The sequence below is a fragment of the Chrysemys picta genome, chromosome 25 (assembly GCF_011386835.1).
Source record: "Chrysemys picta bellii isolate R12L10 chromosome 25, ASM1138683v2, whole genome shotgun sequence".
NCBI classification, from domain to species: domain Eukaryota; kingdom Metazoa; phylum Chordata; order Testudines; family Emydidae; genus Chrysemys; species Chrysemys picta.
In genome coordinates this window covers 3,915,847-3,935,520 of record NC_088815.1, presented here as the reverse complement: position 1 = coordinate 3,935,520, position 19,674 = coordinate 3,915,847, and the positions used below count along the sequence as shown (strand labels likewise).

Genomic DNA, 19,674 nt, shown 5'->3' with positions numbered 1-19,674 from the left:
CATCTATCCTCCAGGTTAATTGCCAACGGTTCTGAGATTGCTTCAGCTAGTTCCTTAAATAAAGTGAGATGAATTTAATCAGACCATGCCGACTTGAATACATTGAATGTATCTAAATATTCTTTAACCTGTCCTCTCCTTTGGCTTGCGTTCCTTCCCCGTGGTTGTTAATATTAATTGTGCTGAGTATCTGGTCACCATTAACCTTTATAGTGATGACTGACGCAAAATAGGCATTAAACACGTCAGCCATCTTGATGTCATCAGTTAATAGATCCCATTCCCCACTAAGGAGAGGACCTGCACTTTCCTTCCTCTTTCTCTTCATTCTCATGTATTTAAATAACCTCTTCTCACTGCCTTTTATCTTCCTTGCTCGGTGCGACTCATTACTTGCCTTCGGGCTTCTCTACACTACAGCTGAATTTCACAGCACAGAGCCTACCAGCCGTGAAATTGACATCCTTGTCTGCTGTTGTCTCTGCTCAGAGCAGCTGCACTGGGACAGCTCTGGGAGCTCCCTGCAACCGGCAGCCATGCTTGGAGTGGGGAGCCAGAGGGAAGCAGGGCTCCTAGCGGTGAGGGGGGAGCCCAGGCAGCAGCCTGCTGGGAGCAGGTAGCCAAGAGCCTGGGTTGGGGGGCAAGCAGGGCTCCCAGAGGACAAAGACATTCTGCTGTTCTCATGCCTTTCTTTCTTTTGAATCATGAAATCTATCCTGTCATGATCACTTTCACCCAATGTCCAATCTCTTTTTGAATCTTGTTAAGTTCTTGGCCGCAACATCTTCTTGTGGCAGTGAGTTCCCCAGTTTAACCACTCACTGAGACAGTATTTCCTTTGATTGGTTTGGAATTTCCCACCTTTTCATTTCATTGAATGCCCCTTTGTTCTTGTGTTATGGGAGGGAAGGAGAACAGAGGCTCCTGAGCGCCCCTGTCTGGAGCAGGCATTATTTACACACTTTTCTCATGTCCCCTCTCATCCGTCTCCAAGGAGAGTTTTTCCAAGCTGCTGCTTATTCTCCTCACCCTTGTCTGAACCCCTCTCGTTCTGCTACACCCCTGTGAGCCGCAGTGACCAGCATTGCACCAGTGCCCAGGCGCGGCCGCACCATTGATTTACATAAAGGCCTTAGAAAATTCTCGGTATTATTCCCTTAGGCAGCCTCACACTCTGCTCGCTCTTTTGACTGCAGCTGCGCATTGAGCAGGAGTCCCCCCTGAGCTGTCCACACTGACTCCCTTTTCTTGAGCTGACACAGTTCATTTGCACCCTGTATGGAGCACGGGTAGGCTATTTTCCCCCTGTAATCTGCATTGCTTTGCATTTGTGACTCTGAATTTCATTTGTAATTAGAATCATAGAATCTCAGGGTTGGAAGGGACCTCAGGAGGTATCTAGTCCCACCCCCTGCTCAAAGCAGGACCAACCCCAACTAAATCATCCCAGCCAGGGCCTTGTCCAGCCTGACCTTAAACACCTCTAAGGAAGGAGATTCCACCACCTCCCTAGGTACTTGTGTGGCCTGTTTCCCTCCTCTCAGAAGTTCCCTCACCGTGTTCTCTGGTCCTGACTCACCTAAATTACTGTTTGTCCTGGGCAGATTCCTCCCCCCCCGCACTGCTCCTCCCCCCTTTCCACATCACTAACAAACATACTGGATACTCCGACCTAGTGCACAACTCCTGTGGGTCCTGCCGTTCCCCTCCGGCCATGATGAAAATTCACCATTGAATCCTAGTCTTTGTTTTCTGACTGAACCAGTTTTTGATCCGTGACAATGTTGCCTCCTGCCGGCTGGTGACTTAGCTTCTTCAGCAGCTAAACAAGCTTTATTTGGAAGTATAAATAAGTTATGGTCAGTTGGTTCTTCTTTACCCACTACTGTACCAACATGGGCAAAGAATTCTACGATATCAGTGAGAGACAATTTTCCTTAGCTGAACCCCTCCTGGTTTGACCGTATCGTGGCCTGATCTCCACAATGTTATGTCATTCTGGTTTTAACTGGCTTTTCAGCTGAGAGGTGAGGCTGACGGGTCTATATGGAGCACCCGAAGCCTTTTCAAAATACAAGTCCAAGATTTGCTCCCTCCAAGTCTCTGGAACAGCAGGTGTTTTGAATAAGTGATTTCCCGGTTTGGTCAGCAGCTCAGCTACCTCGTACCTAGGTTCCTTCAGAACCTCTGGCTGGCCCATCGGGGTCTGGTCCCATATTGCATTTTAAATGATCCGTGTGCTCCAGCAGCTCTCTCGCAGCGGCCAGAGATCAGCCCCGGGCTAGGAATTCCCATGACATCTCGGCAGTGAAGACTGATGCAAGGAAATCATTCGGCTTCTCAGCAACATCCTTATCTCCCTTGATTGCTCCCGTTAACTTCTGGTGATCCAGCAGGCTCACCCGTTCTTTCCCAGCCTTCCTGCTTCTGATAGACTTAAAGACTTGCTTGTGGCTGGCTTTTACACCTTTACCTATTTGCTCTTCAGACTCCATGTTGGCCCCTCTGATTTCCCCCCTATCGTCTGCTGTACTTTGTGCTCCTGATTAGTGGACTCCTGGGGACAGGTTTCCGAATCTGGCAGGATTTCTGTTTGCCTGAAATACGCTCTTGACCCTGCCGTGTAGTTCTGTTGGTTGGCTTCTTGCCTGCCCGGCTTCCTGGTGGTTGGGTGGGACATGTGTCTGCTGAGACTCTACGGAGCATCCAGGCCACCTCTGGGGATGCGACTCCGTTACTTTCAGCTTTGGGCCCTTCGCCCTTTCTCAAGTTCACCGTGTGGCTCGTCCCCACCCCGGGGATGTTGACTAATTATATCGTGGTCTCTGGTCCTGAGTGGTTCAGGTCCTGTCGCTTCTTGAATTAGCTCCTGTCAGTTACCTCGGCGTCACCAAGCAGAGCCACTCCTCTCTCGCTCTGGCACTCGCTGCTCCACGACGGAATCACTGAAAGTGTCAAGATTCGTTTCTCTCGCCCCGTTCCCTGGGGCTGGGTGACCAGTTTGTGGGTGGGTCGCTGAAGTCCCCCATTACTATTGTTTTACCTTGTCCCTAGTTTCCGTTCCTTGATTTGGAGCCTGGTCGTGCGGCCCCACTGATGTAGTGACACATTCCTACAGCTGGGCAGTTGTCTCCTGTGCAGGCCTCTCCACTCAGAATTCCTCTCTTTATGCTTCAGCACTGCGCCCCCACCTCTCTGGCTTCCTCTGGCTTGTAACCAGGTATTACCCTGCCTAGCCCATTGGTCTTCATAGAAATGCCCGTCTGGAAGAGATGGCGAGAGGTCATCTCGTCCATCCCCCGGCGCTGAGGCTTAGAGCATCCCTACAGGAGCTTGTCCAACCTGCCCTTAAAAACCTCGGTCCTGCCTTGGACACCTGGGCAATGCTGAGCTCGCCTGAGCATTCCTGGCTGCAAACTGACTGTGACTTCCTGCCTGGCTTTTTGTCATTCTGCCACATCTCTGCCATGGGCCGAGTCCGCTCCCAGGCATTCCAGGGTTTGCTTTTACATTCCTAGGGTTTAGTTTTGACCAGATGCCAGTTTTTATTTACCCCTTTGGTCTGACACCCTGCTGAGGTGACAGACTTTTGACCTCTGCGTTGGTATCTGTTCCTGCTCTGGTTCAGGTGCACTTTGCACCACACCTTTAACTGGCTGCCCAGACACCCTTCCGACCTGTGAGCTCCTCAGCTCCTGCCTTCCCTTCCACCAGCTCCTGGGTCAAACATTCCTCCCCACTCTGAGGGACGTCATGTGCCAGCAGTCCGGTTCCACTCAGACTCAGGGGGAGCCCATCCCTTCTGCAGACGCTCCCCCTTCCGCGGAATGTTCCCCGATGCCGGATAAATTTAAGCCCCGTTCGTCAGGAGACTGGCTTCCCCAGGGGGAGAATCGGGGAAGTTAGTCCTGGGGTGACCCCGCTCCACAACGCCCTCCTGTGCCAGGGCAATAAGGAGCCCGGAGTCTCTGCTCCCCCAGGCCAGCAGCTCTGACCTCCCGATGCTGCCCCTGGCTCTGAGGTCCCCGAGCTGCTGGCACCAGGTACTTACATAAGCCAGGTGGCCGTGGCTAGTCTGCAGCCGGTCTCCACGCTGCGCAGTTAGACTGGGCTTTAACCCCGCACAGAGCAGGGCTGGGTAGCTTTTGTGGGCTGCTAGTTATTCCGGTTAAAGGGTTTTATTATTTTCCAGATTTCAATCCCTTAGTCGACCCGACTGTTAACGGAGCCGCCCTCCCTGCTGTGCCCGGCCCACACAGTGCAAACGCCCCCGTGCTCGCTCCATGTGGGACCCCCCGTGCTCGCTCCACGTGGGATCCCGCCCCCGTGCTCGCTCAATGTGGGACCCCCCCCGGCTCACTCCATGTGGGACCCCCCCGTGCTCGCTCCATGTGGGATCCCGCCCCCGTGCTCGCTCAATGTGGGACCCCCCCAGCTCACTCCATGTGGGACCCCCCCGTGCTCGCTCCATCTGGGACCCCCTGAGTCGCTCGAGAAGGACCATAGCAGCACTGAACACCGGCCTTCTTCGCTCCGCGCACCCGCTTACATCCTGGACCTGAGCTTGGTCTCCTGAAGCCTGGCGCCGAGGCCCCTACTCTGAAGCCTTGCTCGGAGACCCCGGCGACCCCCGTTCGACAGTCAGAGCGTGGCTGCTTGTTTGACGGTTGTTCTTTAACTGCTCCTGCCTGCCGCAGTTCTGCCCTGGCAGTCCGTGACTGCCCCTAACCCAGCCGTGGGGTCTAGCCCCCAACACAACCCCGCAAAGTGCAAGGCCAAGCAAAGAAAGGACACTTACCGGGAGGTGCAGATCCTACTTCGCCCGGACACCCCCGTGCTCACGGGCTCTGCTGGGACCTCCGGCTGCCTCCGATACAGCCACCAAAGCCAAAGCCTTTAGCGCCTCCCACCTGCTAATTACTGAACCTCAGTGGCTGTTTTCCCAGAGCCTCGGACAAGGCCCAGGATCCTAGAGCCCTTCTAATACGAAACTAAACCAGGGTTACAGTCAGCGTTTTATTGCTGCTTGCAACTGCTCCCGCGGCAATTCCAGGGCAAGGTTCAAAACCAGCCATGGCATTTACCAGAAGGAACTGCCACTCCGTCCAAACTCCTTGTGCGCGCTCTGCCTATTGTCTTCTCACTAGATCTGGGGCCTTGCAGGCCAGGAGACTGGTTTGACAAGCAGGCACTGACTTCCTGGAAGAGCAGTGACTTCAGTCTATGGGACTTAACCCAAACAATATACATGAATTATACATCTGTGTGGGCCTGCCCACACACTCACAGCATACGGGGTTTAGCAGGTTTCGACAGGGCACTATGATTTTCCACTGGTCCCTAAGTTAGTAGCACATGGTCAAGGCCAACGTGGTTTGAAATCTGCATTTTGGAAAGAATCTAAGAGACAGCGAAGCTCAAACAGAAATGGTTGTTTTTTATGGCAATGCTTATTGTTCAACAAACAAACCTTCCCCTGTGGTATTTACAAGCCAAGTAGTACAGCTCGGAGAGCCTAAAAGTGAAACGAACCATACACAAAAGTGAAACTGACAGGTAGTTCACCTGCAAATGCAAAAACAAACAGCTGGGCCAGGGAGAAGGTAACTGACATTTTTAAAATTCTGCCCATTTGAATTGCTAGGTGCTAGTACCCTGGGGGGAGAAATATGTTTGCAGCAGAATTATGGGCTTGATTCCGATCTCCCGCACTCTGGCGTAAGTCAGGAGTCAGAGCTGGGAAATCCGTGTGACTGTAGCTGTGTCTGGGTGCGAGGGAAATCGGGCCCATGCTATTTAAACGGATCGTGTCCTCTTAAGGCTCTGGGTTTTTGTTTGTTTGGTTTTCTCCACCACAAGCTCGCTTCCTGCCCTCATTGCTTCAGAGCTTAAAAAAGAAAAAGAGCAGGACCTGAACTTGGAGTTTGTGTCACTCCGACAGAGAAATTCTGCAGGCCCACGTCCCTCTTTCTGCCAGCCACAGCCCATAAACAAGTCACAGTTTATTGTCATCCCTGATTAGCACCATAGCAGGGGTTTTTCTGGGGGCTCCCCACTGCTCACATTTTCTGGGAAGAGCCTGAGAAAAGAGAGACAGATTGGACATTGCACACTCTTGTCCAAGATCTCCAGTGACTTCAGTCTATGTGACTTAACCCAAATAATATACATGAACTATACATCTGTGTGGGCCTGCCCACACACTCACAGCAGTGAGTGGTCACCCCAAGAATGGGAGCACAGAGACCATGCAATGAGCTGGGGCAGAGATCGGGATGTTTAGTTCAGGTGTTTACAACGCCTTGTCTACACTAGACAGGGTCCGGTGCTAGCCTGGCAAACCCTGCCCGTGGAGAGGGCATCTGTGGCACGGCTTAGACCAGTTCCCAAACAGAACAAGTGATCCCAGCACAAGTCCTTTTTGCTGGTGTAACTGGGTCCACACCAGGGCTTTGCCAGCAGGGCTATGTCGGTCAGAGGTGGGAGGTTTTTTAGCTGGCAAAACGTTTAAGTGTCGACCTGGCCCAGTCTCCCTCTGCCTACCAGGACGTGCCATTCCCAGCGCGGGGAGCCGGACACACGCTAGCTCTGCTCCTGCTAGCAGCTACAGAGAGCAGTGTGGTGACGGCACCGGGGGTTAGACGCCCAGGTACAAACCCGCCTGCCCCCCTCAGTAGCAGCGTAGCCACCAGTGGAGATTCAAATTCCATTGTGCTGGGCACTTGTAACGGGAGTCGGCCACCTCCCATGCACCCCATCATGGCCACGGGTCACGCTACAGGCAGCCAGCCTCAGTTTCCCTTCTTGGACTGTTTAAATAAAACTTCCCTTGATCAAAAATACCCCTCCTTGGGGACTAGGCTTTTAATAGAAAATTAACTGCAAATAAGAGTCACAAATCCCAGCCAAGGCTTCCCTTCCTCCTCCCCAACCTCCCTGCCTACGGCAACCCCTGGTCTGCAGCTTCCCTGCAGGAGCCTTTCCTCACCTGGGGAAGACTCTCTACCAACTTCCTGGGCTTCCACCTGCTGCCCATTTGGGGACTCCCTGATCCAACCCAGGTGTGCCTCTTTAGTGGTCAGGGCTGGCTAGCCCCAGCCCCTCCAGCCACCTGGTACAGCACTGCACGAGCACACAGCCCTGCCCCCAAACTGCTGACACTCTAAACAGCCCGGCCAGGTGCAGACAGGATCCGTAGCCCCATTTCACAGACTGGGAGCTGAGGCCCCAGAGGTGACACTGGGAGGTGGAAAACCTGGGCCTGACGCCGAGGCCCATGGCAGAGAGGGCCTCATGCTTCAGAGCAGCCAGCCCCTGGCTCTGGACCAGACAATGACAAGTGGGTCGCGTAACCCTGCGTGGGGTAGGCCAGCCCTGCCCCCGTGGGAGCCGTCTCACTCCCCTGCTGTCCCTCCGCGTGCCGACAGAGTGTCATTCCCTGCACCCTGCCGGCTGCACCATGGCTGGTTTCCTCACGTGGGCCTGAGTACGGAATGAGAACCAGCTCCCTCCGCCCCAGCAGTCTGGGTTAGGAGGTGGCTGAGCAGGCCCCATGGCCCCTCAGAGTGACCGAGGCTAGACCAGAACCGCTCAGCCCTGCAGTGCCCCGATGGAGCTCCGTGTCCCCCGGGCACTAGCGATTTACATTGGTTAACCCATCGTTGCCTCACCCTGGGCGCAGGCTCCAGACAGCCCGTGCAAAGGGCCTGGAGACACATTGGGAAGGATTGTTATTGTGACTGGTAACACTGCTTTACAGCCAAAATGCTTCTGAAATAAATGTAGTCAAACTTTACTAATTCTGGGTCACTGAGAACGAAAATGATGCTTCAAATTGTTGATTGGCTCTAGTTTTCAAGATATGCTATTGGGTCAGTATATACGACCCTTGACTTGGGAATGGCGGAGGATAAGTGAGTTATAAAGGGAAGGGATCTCAATTTAAACCAGAAATGACTAAAATACATCTTTGACTGGATCTATGAATAAATCTATGACTGGGTTTGGACAGTACTTGCTTTTTAGGCAAAACAATGAATGATGCAATCTGAAGCTGGTATTGCGTCATACATGATATGAATTGCATCATGTTATTCCTAGAAGTCATGGATGATGCAATCATAACGAAGCTTACATCACTCTGCTGAACAAATTGCCCTATATCAGCTCTAGAAATCATACAGTGTCGTGCTCTCTTATTTGTCAGTGTTTGATTTTGCAAAGGGACACATTTCTGTTTAGCCAAAGTGACCAGAGATGCCTCGTACTTGTGTGAACAGTGCGGATAACTTCTGCTATGTTTGTGGGGAAGTGACTTTTGCATCACAAAAGTGCAGTATAACCACTATGGTTAAGAAAGCCTATCACCTTTATTTTGGCTGCAAAATTGGAGATCAGAACAAGAGGTGGGCCCCACACATATGCTGCAACACTTGTGCAACAAATCTTCGCCAGTGGTTGAACAGGAAAAGGAAATCTATGCCTTTTGCAGTGCCAATGATTTGGAGAGAGCCAACAGATCATACCAGCAATTGTTACTTCTGCATGGTGCCTCCAGTTGGGAAAGGTGTGTCAAAGAAGAAAAAGTGGACTGTGCATTATCCAAACATTCCATCAGCTATACACCCAGTACCCCACGGAGAAGGACTGCCGGTTCCTGATGCACCAGAATCATTCTCACTTGAGTCAGACAAGGAAGAGGATGAAACTTCTGGTCCTGAACCATCAATGTCACAGGACCCACATTTTCTCCCATCCTCCTCCTCTGACCACACCTCATAACACAAGGTGAACTGAATGACCTTGTCAGGGATTTGGAACTACCCAAGAGTAAGGCAGAGCTGTTGGGCTCCAGACTACAGCAGTGGAATCTCCTGGCAGGTGATGTTAGGGTTTCCATGTTCCGTGACCGTCAAAAGGATCTTGTCCCATTCTTCTTCATGGAAGGTGAACTTGTAGCCTGCAACAACATCGATGGTGTGATGGCAGCCCTCAACATCGTTCACGATCCAGATGAGTGGAGACTGTTCATTGATTCATCGAAGATGAGTCTTAAAGCTGTTTTACTGCGTAATGGCAATGTTTTGCCATCAATTCCAGTTGGTCATGCAGTCCATATGAAGGAAACCTATGACAACATGAAACAACTTTTGAGGTGCATAAACTATGACCAACATCAGTGGCAGCTTTGTGGTGATTTGAAGGTTGTTGCTCTCTTGCTTGGTCTGCAGACTGGATACACAAAGTAGTGCTGTTTTCTCTGTGAATGGGATAGTCATGAAAGAGATTCCCACTACATCAAGAAAGATTGGCCACTCCGACAGTCATTGGAGCCTGGGAGGAAAAGTGTTCAGCATCCACCACTTGTTGAATCAAGGAAGATTTTGTTACCACCCTTACACATCAAGCTGGGTCTGATGAAGAACTTTGTCAAGGCCATTGACAAAACATAAGCAGCTTTCAAGTACCTCCGTGGAAAATTTCCAAGGTTAAGTGAAGCTAAGATAAAGGAAGGTGTCTTTGTTGGTCCTCAGATTCGTGAACTTCTTCGAGATGATGCATTTGACCATGCACTGCGTGGCAAGGAAAAGACGGCATGGAAAGCCTTCCAGTTAGTGGCAATAAATTTTCTCGGAAACAACAAGGCAGACAACTACAGGTTGTTGGTGGAAAACCTCCTCAAGGCATACAAAAGCCTTGGTTGCAACATGTCACTAAAGATACATTTTTTGCACTCTCATCTAGATTTTTTTCCACCGAACTGCGGAGCAGTGAGCGACGAGCACGGCGAGCGATTTCACCAGGACATTGCAACAATGGAGAAACGCTATCAGGGCAAATGGAGCCCATCAATGCTTGCAGACTATTGCTGGACAGTGACAAGAGATGCTCCATTTAATGAATACAAGAGACAAGCCAAGAAGCGCCGAGTAGACACTGAATAGGACTAAACTATGTACATAATAGTTTTTTGCATTTTGTTTCATAATAAATTTTATTTATATAACCCTTTTGCTGATTTTTAAAGTGTTACATAAACAGGACAGGTGAAATATTATCATGTAAAACAACCATAAACACATGAAAAGACCTAGGTTTACAATTTATGATTAAAACTCTACTATCTACACAATATACAAGACAAAATGTAAAAACTTAAATATCTTAGAAACAGTAGCCAATCAGTTGTTTTAATTGTCATATTTGAATTCAGCACATCAAAATACATAATAAATAGCACATTTTATCTCTGAAGCAGACGACTTCTCAAAAATTGTAGACCAGTGTAATCGAAATCTATCGCAAATGCATGGTTCCGCCTGGTTAGCTGGGGTTACTAGGAACCCCCCCACTCCTGCCTGGAACATAATTAAGCCCGCTCGTTGTAATGCGGTCCATGCAAATTGCCAGCAGCAAAAACAAATTCGTTGCAGCTGGGACCTCACAGGCTGCCCTAAGCTGTGCTTCACTGCGGGCTGGCAGAGACAATACAAACTCTGTCCGGCTCTTGGCGTCAGATCCATGCCACGGACACGAGGCTCCACCTGCGCAGAGCCGGTTGCAGGAACAGGGGCCCCGAGAGCAGAGTGTGACTCTCTGGATCCTGAAGTGCTCGGCAGCCCAGCGCAGAGGTGCGGGCGCTTTGCGGCTGGGGCTCCAGGTTTTTCTAACATCAATAAAACGCAGAGCCAGGGTGAATTTTCACAGCACTGCTGCAGCTGGTGTTAACTCCTTTGGCTTTCACAGACTCAGGTTTGTTTTATCAGCCACCGTCTGTTTTTCTAAATCACTTTTCTTCCAATAAAGGCATCAGTCGGGTGCATTGGACGCCTCGTGCTGCGGTTCTACTGGCTCCACTGGCACTATAACTCAGTGGGGGGGGATAGTTCAGTGGTTTGAGCACTGGCCTGCTAAACCCCAAGTTGTGAGTTCAATCCTTGAGGGGGCCACTTGGGGATCTGGGGCAAAATCAGTACTTGGTCCTGCTAGTGAAGGCAGGGGGCTGGACTCAATGACCTTTCAAGGTTCCTTCCTGTTCTAGGAGATGGGATATCTCCATTTATTATTACTCAGCTGCCATGGGGACGGGCACCGATCAACAGAAAAACCTAGAGCGCTGCCGGGGTCTCTGGACGTTTCTCTGGCTTCTCTTGTGCCTCATTGTCCCTTGCAATGTTGCTGAGCAGCCTGGTGACTTCAGGAGGCTCCACGGGCAGATGACCTCAAGGGACAGCGTATCTTGGGCCGGATTCTGCTCTCGTTTCCACAGGTACAAAGCGGGAGCGGAGCCAGTGCACGTGCTCCAGGCCAACGCCAGGTGACCGACAGGAGAATGTGGCCCCTGGCCCCTGCAAAGGTCCTAGCTAAGGAGCAACAAGCCAAGTGAGGGAGAGGCTGGGCTGGGCTGGCCCCTTCTCCCAGGCCTCTCCCCTGCAGAGTGTTCTCCAGGGCTTGGCCAGCCAGCGCCAAGTATACGCCCACGATGGGGCTTCATAGAGCTCTCTGTCCCCAGCTCTCTGCAGGTGGGCCTGGGGGCATTTTCTCCACAAGCCCTGGGGAAATGTCTCGTGGGCTCCCGCCCTACACGTGTCTTTGGGCCCTGGTGGCTAAGAGGGGAGTGGGACGCGGGCCCTCGCTATGGGGAGGGAAAGCACTGGCAGGGGTCTCACCAGAGGGGCAGGGGACACCTCCCAGAGCAGTCCTGCTCTGACCACTGCCCTACACTGCCAAGCCAAAAATAAAGGCACAAAGGGAGGGCCAACTTGACATCCCCTCCCCTTGCCATGGGCTGGAGTCCTGCTCCCACGAGGAGTCCACACCGGCCGTGACAGCCCAGCGTGGTACAGCCTCAGCAGGATCTGCCTGGCCAGGTCAGGAGATAGAACCAGCCTTTGGGGGCCAGGTGCTGAACAGGGAGGGGCCGAGCCACAGACCCAGGGGGTTCGGCCCCAGGTTCTCCTGCAGCCTGTCTCTGAACTGCCGAGTGCCAAACCTGCCGTACAAGCAGCAGGGGCCTGGCTCGGGGCTCTGATCTGGACTCATCTCCGGGGTCCTTTAGCCCTGGCCATTGCAGAATCTGACACATGCTGGAATCCGGCGTCCCGCCAGCCTGGGCCATCTCTCCCTCCGCAGCCCGTGGCTCCGTCCTTAGAGGCACATCAGAGAGAAGCTACGCACACGAGCGACCACGCTGGGCTACATGGGTGAGCCGGCCCTGTGGGCTCAGAGCAGCACAGCACTCGCTGCCACTTGTAAGCCAGGCAGAGCAGCTGGTGTCCTGCTCACGTGCATTGGTCTGAGCCAAATTCTGCTCATCCCGGGGATACACCCGAGGGCAGCGGCTAGGTCCCACGAGCTTCATGGCCTTCAAGCAGCCGCATCGAAGCACAGCACAGACAGCAGCCACATCGACCTCCCCCGAGCACCCTCTGTGCATCGTCCTCCGTGGGGCATAGCTAAGTGCCTGCCTGCAATGAGCCACCTCGCCCACTTCAAACTTCAAAGCCTGCCCTGGGTCGCCAGCTTCCACTGGTACAAACCAGCCCCTTTCGCTCCGCTCGGCTGGTAGCTGCTGACCTCAGAACCCGAGAGAAAGTCTCAGCCCGCTTAACTGGACGTACTCGGCCAAGGGCATCTTGCCGCCTAGATCCAGGGGCGAGCACAGAGGAGAGCAACAAAACTGCTTATGGGGCTGGAGGGCTGACGGACGATGAGAGATTACAAAAGCGAAATGTTTATGGTTTGGCTAAGAGACGACTCCAAGGGACATGATAACAGCCTGCAAGTATTTGAAGGTTGTAAGCACTGAGGCTAGAGAGGGATCAGCTCACACTCAGGGCTGCAGGCTGAAGTTAAGCAAAGGAAAATTCAGGCTTGATACCAGGATATCTGTCCTGAGGCTGCGATCACTGTGGATTTGGAGTGGCGGGACTTTTATAACAAAGGCTGGCAAAGCTCAAGGGAACGTGTCATGGGGAATAACCGTGAATAGGCCTTTTCCTCTTCAATTGTTTGATTCCGTGGAGAGAGGGGCCAGAACAAAGCACATCGGAACTTGGTGGAAGTCTGGAAGTCTGGAATTGGCTCCAGACCCAAACCACTCACTTGAGTCCATCTCCAGATAGACAGATACAGCTAGCTTGCGTGAGACTAGCTACACACACAGCCCAAACGGGCTGGTCACAAGCCACTTCCCCCAAACCCAGTCAGTTCAGACGATTTCATCCCAGCCTCTGACAGAGTGACCCTGCTGATAGCCAGGCGGGCAGCGATCGAAAGAGGCTGAATTCCTATTTATTTTTTTATCTTTTCCATAAAAGGAAAAAGTGGAAGATCTTTACAGCTGGTGAGGAAGGGATGCCAGGCAGGGGATGCACACACACACACACGGACACTTGGGTTCAGTCTCTGATCTCAAACAGACTTGGTTTCTATCTATATTTCCCCCCCACAAACATCTGTTGTTAACTTCTAAACTGAGTGAAATTAACACGCCATGGCTGTAACTCACAATTAAAGTTTCTTTTTAAACGAAGCCCTTTTTCTTTTGCAAAGCGCTGTGCCAATCAATTATATTTTCCACATACCTTTGGCAGTGCTAGGTCCTAGGGGGATCCCTGGAAAGAAGGGGTGCGGTGGCACAAAGGAGAGGCGCTCCTGCTTGACGGGTGGCTGGCTGAAGAACCTCTTTCCCAGCTGATGGAAGCACAGATGTGTGGGGGGGGAGAGAAATGACTGTGCAGAGGGGAGGAGAGACAGACCAAGAGAGGCTGCAGCTTTTTAACTGCTGTCTTGGCTCCTTTCCCCTGAGCGAGCGAGCGAGAGAGGCAGACGGGGGTCAGGGGTCAGCGATGGAGCTGAGGATGGGAACTGAAGCGGTGGACCAAGCAAAGCAGGGAGGTGCATGGGAAGGCTCAGTCGCACTCTTGGGGCTGTCCCGCAGTGGTGACATGCCACCGCCTACAGGAAAAAGGAACCTGGACCCCTGGGCAGACCCTAGTGGAGGGTCCTGGGGGTCGAGGAGCGAGGAAATGACTCAGAAAGGCACCGTCTAGCAAGCATCACAAGACCATAAATAGTTGCCCATCTGCAGCACAACAGGGGGTGGGATGGAAACAGAGTGCACTACATAGACTGAAAAGCTTCATCCTGCAGAACGGAAGGGAGGCATTCATTTCCCCTCACCGCCCCCCAGCAAAAGCAGCTAGTGAAAGCAATTAAGGAACCAAGGAATCATAGCGAAGTACTGCCTTCCAAAGCCCCAGGGATCTCAAAGCACTTACCAATCACTGAGACAACCCCCCCCTCCCCCCTGGGATGGGGAAGTATCGTTAACACCATTGTGCAGAGGGGAAACTGAGGCACAGAGCAGCTGAGAGCCTGATTCTTCAACTCTTGAGTAAGGCTCATTCAGATGATTAAAGGCTGCCGATTTGGGCCCCGGGTGACTTGTCTGAAGTCACAAAGTGAGTCATTGGCAGAGCTGAGAACAGAAGCCAGGAGTCCTGGTTCCTGTCCCCCACGTCCTGCCCCGTTGAAAACAAATGAGCAAGGGCCTGCTCCTGCTCGCACTGAAGCCAAGGGGAGTTTTGCCAATGACTTCAGCAGGTTAAGGATCATGAATTACGCAGCCACCCTTCTGCACAAGCAATTGGCGCTGTGATTAATTCCCTGGGAGAAGAGAGGTCGCTCTGTATAAGGCGCTGCACAGCCCGGGACGTTCAGTGACATCAGAACGGATTCCACACCGATGGAGAAGAGACAGCTGGCTGGAGGCTCAGCTGAACCTGTTCGGAATGGCCATGTCTGGGGACAGACCTGTCTGGCTTCTGATCCACCTGTGTGTCCACACCCCAAACGCACACTGCACATGTGTGTGTCTGGACAGCCAGACACCCCCACCCAACCACTCACACACACACACCCCATGCCACCCACACACCCTGCACACCCCTACACCCCCCCACACACCCCACACCACCCCCACCCCACACCCCAAACGCACACTGCACACATGTGTATCTGGACAGCCAGACACCCCCACCCAACCACTCACACACATACACCCCATGCCACCCACACCCCCCGCACACCCCTACACCCCCCACACACCCCCCCACACCCCCCCACACCCCACCCCACACACACCCCACACCCCAAAGGCACACTGCACACATGTGTATCTGGACAGCCAGACACCCCCACCCAACCACTCACACACACACACACCCCATGCCACCCACACACCCCGCACACCCCTACACCCCCAGCCCTCCCACACACCCTGCACACACCCATACACCCCCCCCACACACACACCCCACCCCACCCCCCAAATGCACACTGCACACGTGTGTATCTGGACAGCCAGACACCCCCACCCAACCACTCACACACACACACCCCACGCCACCTACACCCCCCTACACCCCACCCACCCCCACCCACACACCCCACGCCACCCAAACCCCACACCCCACACACACACACACCCCATGCCACCCCCACCCCCTCCACACCTACACACACACACACTCCACGCACACCCCACTCACACACACACCATGCCACCTACCCACACCACCACCCCACACCTACACACACACGCACACCACCAGCCCCCCCTAGGGTGACCAGATAGCAAATGTGAAAAATCGGGACAGGTGGTGGGGGGTAATAGGCCTCTATATAAGAAAAAGCCACAAATATCGGGACTGTCCCTATAAAATCAGGACATCTGGTCACCCTAGCCCCCCCACACCTCCTACACACACACACATACCCCACCAGCCCCCCCACACCTCCTACACACACACCCCATACCCCACTCACACACACCCCATGCCACCCCCACACATCGGCTCCCCACACCTATACACACACACCACCACCCCCACACACCCCCACACATCCCATCCCACACACACACACACTAGCTCTGGGTGTGTCTGGTTCAGTTGTTATATAAATACATTGCCTGTTTGTTGCTACCCAAGGATCTCAAAACACTTAACAAACAGGAATTAACTGAGTCTTACAAAAGCTCTGTCAATGAGAGGTGTCGCTCTTCCCGCTTTATAGCTGGTGCTGCTGCTTGTCTGCATGATGGGGCTATGGTGGCATAGCTCCAAGGTATCCCCATGTGTAATGATGGCACGCCCAGGACGACCTGGTCAGATCCCAGGAGATCCCGGTATCCAGCGACAGGCCAGAGGGCAGACCACAGGGCAGGCAGGGGCAGGCAGCAGGAGCACCGCAAGGGAAGCAGCCTTAAGCAGGGGGATCCCAGCTGCGTGGACAATTTCCTGCGCTCGGTTTAAATACATGCGGAGACTCAGTCAGGACTCCGGAGCGCTGGCTGTCCTCTGAGTTGAGCTTCTAGGTCTGGCCCCGTTAGGGGGTGACTGGGTGGCAGGTCGGAGCCCACTAGCACCCGAGTGCCTCACGGAGCAGAGCTGGAGACCCCCGGGCCCTGGCAGAGGGGGCCTTCTGCGGCGGAAGTAACCCCACCTCCCTGAGCAAGGGAAGGACGTGGCCGTCGGCCTGGCCGTGCTGACACTGGGTTAGGTCGGCGATGCTGAGGGGTGCGGGCGTTTCACACCCCGGAGCAACGTCCCGCTAAGTTCTAAGTACTGAGCAGGCCTGAGACACTGATCTGCCCCAGGTCACCCAGCCAGCTGGGGAGAGAGCCCAGCTCTTCAGGGTTGCCCTGCTGGGCGTTAGCCACAATCCCAGACAAACCCAGCCTCAGCTCCCCTGTCTGGAGCCTGGGGGGACAAGGGAATAGGTGCCAGCAGCTCGCTGGGCAGTGTCAGATGGGCAGCTGGCTAGAACAGCCCGGACAGAAAGGCAGGTGACGAGGGTGAAGTAGAGAGAGGCTGGACGATGGCTCAGTAGGCAGGTTAACACTGTATCTAGTCTCACCCTCGTATTTATAATTCACCATCACTTTGATTTACCAGCAAAAGGGCTTCGCTGAAACCTTCCCTCCTCGCCTCCGCCCCCCCTCCCCGCCCCCATTTTTCTTCTTCTGAAATCTCCATTGAGCAGCACTGGGCATCTTAATCTGGGTTAGTCACTTGTTTACGATGTGGTGAATTCCATTGCCACGGGGCGGGGGTGTCCACCCCTAGCACTGGTCAACACCACGGTCCCTGCAGGCTGGTTCCAGGCCGCCCGCGGATGACAGGCGGATGACTCGGCCAGCCAGGTCACTGCAGCTGGGAAGCCCCAAGCCAGGCTGAGCAGGGAACAGACTGAGCATTGGCCAGCACGTCCTGGGGTCAGGGCCAAGCTGCACCGGAGGGCAGCATAATGCCCAGCGGCCAGGACTGCCTGGGACCGGGACTATACGCGAGGCCTGTAGCCTCTCCTAGCCGGGCAGTGACTCCCAGAGGGGACACAGTTATAAACGCTGCTTTCCCAAAGGGAGCGGAGCTGCTCGCTTCTCAGGAGAGAACCACGCTACCCACAGGCCTGGCTCCGCCCAAGGCAGGGCACTCAGATCAAACCAAGCCACCCCGTCTGCTGGCCACGTTCACTGCGCGTTGCACCCGCCGAGGCATGGAGCTTGTGGGATGCACCTGGGGGCTTTCTCATCAGAGTCTCTCTGCTGTCACCGCCCTGGCAGAAAGCCATTGCAGCCAGGGCTTTCCAGGCGTGGGAATTTTACACACACCCTGTGGCTGTTTGCATCTTCCTAGCAGCTCAAACACAGCTCAGATCCTCCTGCTCCAAAAAGCACAGCTCCCAGCTAGCTGGGCTCATGGAGAATCCCCCTTAGCTGTGCAGGGTTTGTGACACACAGCCCAGCAGTTCTGGGCCCATCCATTAGCAAGCGGTGGCGTGCACACACACTGGCCTCCATGATCATACCTTGCATTGCATCACTTTCCCCTGGGTCCTAAAGCCCAGGGACTGAATTCTCCCTCTTAGAGAAAGAGCAAATGACCCGGTGTTTGTCTGCACTGCAAGAAAAGAAACCCCCCCGGCAGCGAGGTTCAGAGCCCGGTCAGCTGCCTCGGGGTTGCATTATGGGGCTAGAACAGCAGGGTAGCCCTGCCTGCTTGGGCTGGAGCTTGGCCTTTGCAATCTGGCGAGAGGGGAGGGGCTCGGCGCCTGGCTCCAGCCCGAGTGGGAACATTCACTGCTATTTCTGGCCCCATTGCGTGAGCTGAGCTGGGCCCTGACACTCACGTTCCCCGCGGGGGGTTTGCAGGATGGCAGTACCCTAAGGTCAGCACGATGAAGATCTGGGTGCTCTGAACTCTAGGGGGCAGGCAGGCAGGGCCGGCTCCAGGCACCAGCTTGTCAAGCAGGTGCTTGGGGTGGCCACTCCGGAGAAGGGCGGCACGTCCAGCTGTTCGGCGGCAATTCGACAGACGGTCCCTCACTCCGGCTCGAAGCGAAGGACCTCCCACCGAATTGCCGCCACAGATCGCGATTGCAATCGCGGCTCTTTTTTTTTTTTTTTTTTGGCTGCCTGGAGCCGGCCGTGCAGGCAGGCATGAGCTGCTGCCACTACCAGGGGCAAGGAAAATAGGTTTGCACCCGTATTTATTTGGCCTCCATTCCTGTGGGTCCTTGGGGCTATAATATGAGCACCCCACAGCCTTTAGCCCCACAGCCCCCTATGAAGCAGGGCAGGGCTATTGTGTAGCTGTGGAAGTGAGAGCAGAAGTGGTTTGGCCAAGGTCACCAGAGAGTCTGCAATGAAACAGAGACGTGAACCCTGGTGTCCCACGTCCCAAGCGAGTGCGCTAAGCCCCGGGGCCAGGCCCACAGGCTCAGCTGGCCAATGCAGCTCGGAGCGGGCCACGCGGTATGGAACGAGTTCTCTCCCGGAGAACACGCTGACTGTCTGGGCTCCCGCGGGGCCTGTGGACTGAGTGTTCCTCACCCCCTTAGGCCGGGGCTATTGTGAGCAGCCTGCAGAACCCAGCACAACTGTTCATGCCGAGGGTGCTGGTAATGCAAATAACACCAATAGCTAGGAGGTTTAGAGCAATAGCATCCAATTTGATAGCAAATGTCACCCTCCCCAGGGGGTTTTATAAACCAGGGGAATCACAGCGCCTACCACTGACATGCAGCTGCCTCTGGGGTGGGCCCTGTCAGCTGTCGAGCAGCAGCATCACAGCTTAAGCCAGGAGCTGAAGAGCAGTGCGTGCTAGTGAAACTGCAGGGGGCTGTGCATAGCAAGGCTGGCGGGAACTTGGCCAGGACCCCAGGCGTAACATCGCTGTTCTTGTGCCCTGGGATCGTTAATGACCAAATCTGGGCAGCACCTCCACAGCGAATGACTCCACAGCGCCCCCTACTGCCACATCCCAGTACTGGCTCAGAAGTTAGGAGGGCGCCTACTGCAGCTCCACCCCCTGCAAGCTCCCACGGCACTCCCCCGACCAGCGTGTGACTCCCAACACAGTCGCAGCGCCTGGGGGTCTGATGCTGGCGGAGACGCAGCCAACCCATCTCCTAGGTCACTCTGCTTTGGATGCCGTGCCTATTTATCTGGCCTAGCCTAGCAACCCGGGTGTTTCCGCTCAGCCCTATCTGTCAGGTCTGACACTCTGCAGCCCCCCGCCAGAAGCCAGCGCTGGGAACAGCCAAGGCATCCGGCGCAGATGGATGGGCCCCTTTGATCTCCGTTGCTTTGAAGGCGCCCAGCCCCTC

At 54.1% G+C, this 19,674-nt stretch overlaps 1 protein-coding gene across 3 annotated transcripts in view; it reads right to left on the bottom strand.

Moving 5' to 3' along the window:
* TBXA2R (thromboxane A2 receptor) overlaps nucleotides 1-19,674 on the bottom strand; it is a 64,930-nt gene that overhangs the window by 28,735 nt on the left and 16,521 nt on the right. Inside the window, exon 1 of one of the 3 annotated variants that reach the window (XM_024107892.3) lies at nucleotides 13,587-14,412. The exons of 1 other annotated variant lie outside the window; for it this stretch is intronic. The gene's annotated coding sequence lies outside the window, so the exon portion shown is untranslated. Of the gene's footprint in view, nucleotides 1-4,798; nucleotides 6,103-13,586; nucleotides 14,413-19,674 lie in introns of those variants that run through there. One more of the 3 variants, XM_024107893.3, reaches the window with a different exon arrangement.